General features: G+C 47.4%; 1 protein-coding gene across 1 annotated transcript in view; it reads left to right on the top strand.

The window, feature by feature from the left end:
- The first annotated feature begins 7,117 nt into the window (after positions 1-7,117).
- Positions 7,118-8,247, top strand: part of G3BP2 (G3BP stress granule assembly factor 2) — a 46,419-nt gene continuing 45,289 nt past the window's right edge. The window contains exon 1 of the mRNA XM_075351385.1: positions 7,118-7,350. The gene's annotated coding sequence lies outside the window, so the exon portion shown is untranslated. The remainder of the gene's footprint in view (positions 7,351-8,247) is intronic.

Below are 8,247 nucleotides of genomic sequence, written 5' to 3'. Positions count from 1 at the left end.
ACATCCTCTGTAAAACATGGTGGAGACAACGTGATGGCATGGGCATGCATGGCTTTCAATGGCACTGGGTCACTTGTGTTTATTGATGACATAACAGCAGACAAGAGTAGCCGGATGAATTCTGAAGTGTACCGGGATATACTTTCAGCCCAGATTCAGCCAAATGCCGCAAAGTTGATCGGACGGCGCTTCATAGTACAGATGGACAATGACCCCAAGCATACAGCCAAAGCTACCCAGGAGTTCATGAGTGCAAAAAAGTGGAACATTCTGCAATGGCCAAGTCAATCACCAGATCTTAACCCAATTGAGCATACATTTCACTTGCTCAAATCCAGACTTAAGACGGAAAGACCCACAAACAAGCAAGACCTGAAGGCTGCGGCTGTAAAGGCCTGGCAAAGCATTAAGAAGGAGGAAACCCAGCGTTTGGTGATGTCCATGGGTTCCAGACTTAAGGCAGTGATTGCCTCCAAAGGATTCGCAACAAAATATTGAAAATAAAATTTTTTTTTTTTGGGTTTGGTTTATTTGTCCAATTACTTTTGACCTCCTAAAATGTGGAGTGTTTGTAAAGAAATGTGTACAATTCCTACAATTTCTATCAGATATTTTTTTTCAAACCTTCAAATTAAACGTTACAATCTGCACTTGAATTCTGTTGTAGAGGTTTCATTTCAAATCCAATGTGGTGGCATGCAGAGCCCAACTCGCGAAAATTGTGTCACTGTCCAAATATTTCTGGACCTAACTGTAGTTTAGCCGTCCGATCAACTTTGCGGCATTTGGCTGAATCTGGGCTGAAAGTATATCTCGGTACACTTCAGAATTCATCCGGCTACTCTTGTCTGCTGTTATGTCATCAATAAACACAAGTGACCCAGTGCCATTGAAAGCCATGCATGCCCATGCCATCACGTTGCCTCCACCATGTTTTACAGAGGATGTGGTGTGCCTTGGATCATGTGCCGTTCCCTTTCTTCTCCAAACTTTTTTCTTCCCATCATTCTGGTACAGGTTGATCTTGGTCTCATCTGTCCATAGAATACTTTTTCAGAACTGAGCTGGCTTCATGAGGTGTTTTTCAGCAAATTTAACTCTGCCCTGCCTATTTTTGGAATTGATGAATGGTTTGCATCTAGATGTGAACCCTTTGTATTTACTTTCATGGAGTCTTCTCTTTACTGTTGACTTAGAGACAGATACACCTACTTCACTGAGAGTGTTCTGGACTTCAGTTGATGTTGTGAACGGGTTCTTCTTCACCAAAGAAAGTATGCGGCGATCATCCACCACTGTTGTCATCCATGGACGCCCAGGCCTTTTTGAGTTCCCAAGCTCACCAGTCAATTCCTTTTTTCTCAGAATGTACCCGACTGTTGATTTTGCTACTCCAAGCATGTCTGCTATCTCTCTGATGGATTTTTTCTTTTTTTTCAGCCTCAGGATGTTCTGCTTCACCTCAATTGAGAGTTCCTTAGACCGCATGTTGTCTGGTCAAAGCAACAGCTTCCAAATGCAAAACCACACACCTGTAATCAACCCCAGACCTTTTAACTACTTCATTGATTACAGGTTAACGAGGGAGACGCCTTCAGAGTTAATTGCAGCCCTTAGAGTCCCTTGTCCAATTACTTTTGGTCCCTTGAAAAAGAGGAGGCTATGCATTACAGAGCTATGATTCCTAAACCCTTTCTCCGATTTGGATGTGAAAACTCTCATATTGCAGCTGGGAGTGTCCACTTTCAGCCCATATTATATATATAATTGTATTTCTGAACATGTTTTTGTAAACAGCTAAAATAACAAAACTTGTGTCACTGTCCAAATATTTCTGGACCTAACTGTATATACCTGAGTCTATGAAATGGCTGAATTAAGTATTTTTGGATACTCAATTCTTATCCTCAACAATAGCACTTTACATACATTGGCAACGCTATCCCCATTGGGGCTCACAATCTAAGGTCCCGTAACTGTATGTTTTTGGAGTGTGGGAGGAAACCGGAGTACCAAAAGGAAACCCACGCAAAAACGGGGAGAACATACAAACTCCTTTCATATGGTGTCCTTGGTGGGAACTGAACCCAGGACCCCAGCGCCGCAAGACTGCAGTGCTAACCACTGAGCCACCTATTAGGCTGCGTGCCCACGATCAGTCTTTGCAGCGTTTTGGATGTAGCGTTTTTTTGCTGCATCCAAAACGCTGCGGTATACAGTACAAACATAGTGGAGGGATATCCAAAAATCCCGTACCCACTGTGCTTCTTTTTCCTCAGCAAACACTGACCTGCGGTGCAGCTTTCCAAGCATGTCAATTGTTTGCTGCAGATTCGCATGCGTCCTCCATAGGGAGCACAAAAGCGAGAGACAGCACACTGAACCCTGATCGTGGGCACACTCAGCTGTGGTCTCCTGCGGATGAGACTCGCAGCCCCACAGATCAGGACCCGCTGCATCCAGGTCGTAGTGAGTCCTGATCAGGGGCACATACCCTTATAATGATAAGGACTACATAGTGCATAATAAATTGGCACGTATATTAATCTTTTTATTTTAGAGGTGCATTTTTGGTAGAAATAAGCAATGAAATGCATAACATGGACTCTCTTTATTATAATATACAGCACTTAAGCCCTGTCTAATCATGCATTGCCTTAGTTGTGCACTCTCAGGCATGCCCAGGCGGCTGGGATGCACTAAGTACTGTTGTCATATATCATGATATTATATATCATATATCATGATATTCCGAATGCAAGAGTCAGCAACAGCGATGAAGTTTAGAAATGATTTGCCATTGTCTTTTGTTTATAATCACTGTCCGATGATTCACAGACAAGATTCCAACAATAGTCACCCAGCATCGAGGGACTACGCCTTCCCTGGTATCTTTCTCCATCTGGGAAATATCTTGATTAAACCTTTCACCATGTTAATCACTTTTACAGCGTCGTGGTTTGGTGGAAAAAAGTTCAAGTGTGAATGAGGGAGATGTATTGTAAGTGACATGTTGCACTTCATTGACTTGTAAGCCTGAAGAAGATTTTCAACCTGTTCAGCAAACTCTGGCGCCTTGTAGTTGCCTATGAAGTTGAACATTCTTGAAGACCGACCAATGCGACATGTTCTGCATCATGCAGAAGACCATCAAAGTTACTATCATTTACTAGCTCTCGGATTTGTGGCCAATAAAAACACCCTCCATTATCTTGGCATCACTGATGCATGGAAACTTCTGTCACAAGTAAGCAAAGGCTTCAGTTTGCTTGTTCATTTCTTTGGCAAAGTTCTTCATTAATCCCACTTTGGTGTGTCAAGGTGGAAAGAATATCATGTTTTCATCTACCAATGGTTTGTGTTTAACCATCTTCTACCCTGGAATCAATTTATTGCATAGTGGCCAGTCCTTTCTGATATAATGTAAATCTCTTGCGCGACTGTCCTATTTGCAAAGGAAACAACAGTACTTAAGGTACCGTCACACTAAGTGACGCTCCAGCGATCCCACCAGCAACCTGACCTGGCAGGGATCGCTGGAGCGTCGCTACACGGGTTGCTGGTGAGCTGTCAAACAGGCAGATCTCACCAGCAACCAGCCCCCAGCCAGCAGCGATGCGTGGAAGCGATGCTGCGCTTGGTAACTAAGGTAAATATCGGGTAACCAACCCGATATTTACCTTAGTTACCAGCGCACACCGCTTAGCGCTGGCTCCCTGCACTCCTAGCCACAGTACACATCGGGTTAATTACCCGATGTGTACTCCAGCTATGTGTGCAGGGATCCGGCACTGACAGCGTGAGAGCGGCAGACACTGGTAACGAAGGTAAATATCGGGTAACCAAGGAAGGGCTTCTTGGTTACCCGATATTTACATTGGTTACCAGCGTCCGCAGAAGCCGGCTCCCTGCTTCCTGCACATTCAGTTGTTGCTCTGTCGCTGTCCCACACAACGATGTGTGCTTCACAGCAAGAAAGCAACAACTAAAAAATGGTCCAGGACATTCAGCAACGACCAGCGACCTTACAGCAGGGGCCAGGTTGTTGCTGGATGTCACACTCAGCAACATCACTAGCAAGTTGTGCCTCAGCAGCGATGTTGCTAGCGATGTTGCTTAGTGAGACGTGGCCTTTAGTGTATGCCAGCCGCCTGGGCATGCCTGAGAGTGCACAACTAATGCAATGCATGATTAGACAGGGTTTAAAGGGAACCTGTCACCAGTTTTTTTTAGTATTGAACCAAAAGTGTCACCTTCTGCAGCTCCTGGGCTGCATTCTATGAAGGTGCACATTGTTCCCTGACTCCCCTTGCAGACCCCAGGAATAACTTTATAAAATCTGACTGCCAAGTATGCAAATTACCTGTTCTGGTCGGATGGGCGTGCTCATTTTCGGCTCCTGTCCCCCCTTCTGCCGCTGTTTGCTGCCCTTCTTTGATGATTGATGTGTCTAACACCTCCGTCATTATCCACATAGCTGGGCTGAATCTTGTGCCTGCACAGTCATTCCCACCTCACGCAGGCGCACTTCCCTTTGCCCCATTGTGGGCAGAGCCGAAAAAATAGGTGCACTTGTGCAAGCCAGTGAGCTCTCTGTGTAAACGCGAGATTGTGAGTGAGCTCATGGGCTCGCGCAAGCGCACCTATGTATTCGGCTCTGCCCGCAGTGGGGCAAAGCGAAGTGCGCCCGTGGATGGCGACGGAGGCGTCAGACACATCAATCATTAAAGGAGGATAATCAGATAAAGCGCTACCTGTTTCTTCCTTTGCCGAGTTTGCTATTAACAATCGTCGCTATGAATCTTTTAGGATAGCTCCTTTGTTTTCTGTTTATGGTCATCATCGCCAGTTCTGTACGTTTCAGGAGGGGAACTCATCTGGGGTACCTGGGGAGGACCAATTGGTCGCAGCACTATCATCTACATGGGACAAGGTTCAGCAGCATTTGCGTGACTTGGGTTCTAAGTATAAGTGTGTGTCCACAAAAAAATATTAAGCTTAAAGTGCCTTCACTTAAGTTAGGTCATTGTTTCATCGGTCTATTCAGAATCAATGTTGTCATCAATCTGCTGGCTTTCCGCCTGGCATTACCAGCATCATATAAAATTGATAACGTTTTTCATAAATCCCAGTTAAAGAAATGTGTAGCGTCCAGAGTCCTCTTCCCGTACCTCCACCTCCGGTCTTAGTTGATGGGTCTTTGGAATTTCAGGTATCGAAAATTATAGATTCTTGTGTCATTCGTCATTCTTTACAGTACTTGGTTCACAGGTAGGGTTATGGTCCTTAGGATATCCATGCAGAGAGGGTGGTTAGGGTATTTCATCGCTGTCATCTGGAGAGACCTGGTCCTGAGGGTCCAGAGGCCCCTTGTAGAGGGAGGGGTACTGTCACAGATTTGCTCAAGACTCACCGAGTCTCATGGTGGCATAGATTCTCATTCTCTGAAACTTTAATTTCTGTGGAGGTGTTCTTTATTTTGCATACAATGCGACTCCTCCTCCTCCTCTTTTGTTGTATCCTTCCATGTCTATGTTCCAATCGTGTGTGTCACTCCACCAGGTTTCTGTGATGGCGATGACATCATAATTTTCCTTCTGTATTACTAGCTCTAGTTCTCCATGTACAGCGTCGGATTGGCTACCAGAGGAATCTCCAGTAATGCCAGGCCTGGATTCAGTTACCTGCATTGCACCGGTGCCCTCACCTGAGCTCTGGAGTGCAGGTACCGCGAGCGCCAAGTGATTCATTACCCGGCGCTTGCGGTTCAGTTCATGACAGCTGCAGACAGGCCGAGCTGATCTCGAGTTCAGGTGAGAGCACCGGAGATCACCCCGGCCTGTCTGCAGCTGACATGAACTGAACCGTAATCGCCGGGGAATCAATCACTCGGCACTCGCGGTGCAGTCTAGGCAGCACTCCGGAGCTCAGGTGAGAGCTCCGGAGTGCAATGCAGGTACCTGAATCCAGGCCTGACATTACTGGAGATTCCTCCGGTAGCCAGTCCGATGCTCTCCATGTTTGTTTCCCATGCTTTGTGCATTTGTGTAAAAACATTTTAGTTTGTGCTCTGTTGCTCCCCTTTCCTTAGACTCCTTCTGAGTATTCTGTCCTGTCTTCGTTACCACATCTAGTATCCTTGCTTTGTATGCAGTTTAGCTGCATGTTCATTTCTTCCGATATGACACGATAATAAGTAACTATCTAATATATCTTATTGCAGTAATTTGCTTCTTTTTCTGCCAGAATTGATCATTCGTTATCAAAATCCTAAATTCTGAGGTAAAATCTGTATTCAGTGAAGACTTTCCCATTACTGAGAGGAGATGGCAGTTGTTCAAACTCTGACAGCGCAATCTAACACTCTCCGGCAGGGATTGCGCTGCTCCCTGCCATCGGCGGCTCCATGACACGATCACAGGGAGCCAATGGGTTGCCATGACAGCGCGAGGTCAGCAGATAACCCCTGACGCTGTCATGAGTCACTTCCTGTGAGAGCCATTCACAGGAGATCAGCATTTCTCCTGATCAGAGGGATGCTGAAGCACTGCTCCGATCAGCATAAGTGATCAGATAGTACAGGCATAAAGTGCCCTAAAAGGACTAATAGAATCAATAAAAAAGTGAAAAATTAGTTTAAAAAATATTAACCTCCCACAGGGGTGAAGGGGTTAAATAATAAACTCAGAATTAATGTTTTTCTTGTTGATTCCGACACCCAAAGAGTGTACTAACAAGTGATCAAAACAATAAGATTCAAAAAGTAGTGAAAGAATTGCCATTTTGTCAATATTCCTTCCAGTAAAGAGGCAATACGTTTGTTATCAAGTTATATGTACCCGGAGGTTACGGACAAATATGGAAAACATTAAAAAAAAATGGGCGAAAACTGTCTGTGACGCCAAGGGGTTAATGGCGGCCCGCTTTTATGTCGGGAAATAGACAACTGCCGGGTTCTGCCCTTTGTCATCGTGGTTTGTTTTGTCTTCGCTGTTTATTGTTTGTGGTCAATAAAGTTTCACATGAGTAGCGTCGAGGCGCACGTAATAGCACCACCCTCGTACGCGGTGACGTAATGGGGCGTGTCATCCCTCCTTTACAGTACGCCTGTGGGGCACGTCCACGCGCGAAGGCTGCTGGGTTCTGATCTCACGGAGGCCGCGTAATTGACGGAACGCTGCGTCACTCGGGTGACGTCACGGTCACGACACCATATTCCCCGCCCTGCAGCTGACGCCGCCCGTAACCCGAGGGTGAACACAACAATAACAACGTGTTTCTATCGGCAGTCGGGGCCCGGGGCTCCTCCTGCTTCTGGGGATTGCGGCCGTGTCACCGGCTCTGCTCGAGGTGAGTGCGAGCCTGATGACTGGCAGTGGGCAGGCCATTGTGTGCTCGGTGCTGACTCCCGGAGGGAAAGCTCGGCGTGTCCGTGGCCGTTACTGAAGGTTATGGCAGGAGAGGAGATGGAGGCCGTAAATCGTACAGTCAGCCTGTCGTGCAATCACTGATGTCCCCGCTCAGGTGCAGGAAGCCCCATCAGGACTGCAAGGAGGGAGCTAGGGCTAATATCACCCCTGCCCTGTGCAGGGAGCCCCATCAGGACTGCAAGGAGGGAGCTAGGGCTAATATCACCCCTGCCCTGTGCAGGAAGCCCCATCAGGACTGCAAGGAGGGAGCTAGGGCTAATATCTCCCCTGCCCTGTGCAGGAAGCCCCATCAGGACTGCAAGGAGGGAGCTAGGGCTAATATCACCCCTGCCCTGTGCAGGGAGCCCCATCAGGACTGCAAGGAGGGAGCTAGGGCTAATATCTCCCCTGCCCTGTGCAGGAAGCCCCATCAGGACTGCAAGGAGGGAGCTAGGGCTAATATCTCCCCTGCCCTGTGCAGGGAGCCCCATCAGGACTGCAAGGAGGGAGCTAGGGCTAATATCTCCCCTGCCCTGTGCAGGGAGCCCCATCAGGACTGCAAGGAGGGAGCTAGGGCTAATATCTCCCCTGCCCTGTGCAGGGAGCCCCATCAGGACTGCAAGGAGGGAGCTAGGGCTAATATCTCCCCTGCCCTGTGCAGGAAGGCCCATCAGGACTGCAAGGAGGGAGCTAGGGCTAATATCACCCCTGCCCTGTGCAGGGAGCCCCATCAGGACTGTAAGGAGGGACCTAGGGCTAATATCTCCCCTGCCCTGTGCAGGAAGCCCCATCAGGACTGCAAGGAGGGAGCTAGGGCTAATATCTCCCCTGCCCTGTG

The sequence above is a fragment of the Anomaloglossus baeobatrachus genome, chromosome 1 (genome assembly GCF_048569485.1).
Source record: "Anomaloglossus baeobatrachus isolate aAnoBae1 chromosome 1, aAnoBae1.hap1, whole genome shotgun sequence".
Classification (NCBI taxonomy): domain Eukaryota; kingdom Metazoa; phylum Chordata; class Amphibia; order Anura; family Aromobatidae; genus Anomaloglossus; species Anomaloglossus baeobatrachus.
This window is presented reverse-complemented; position numbering and strand designations above follow the sequence as displayed.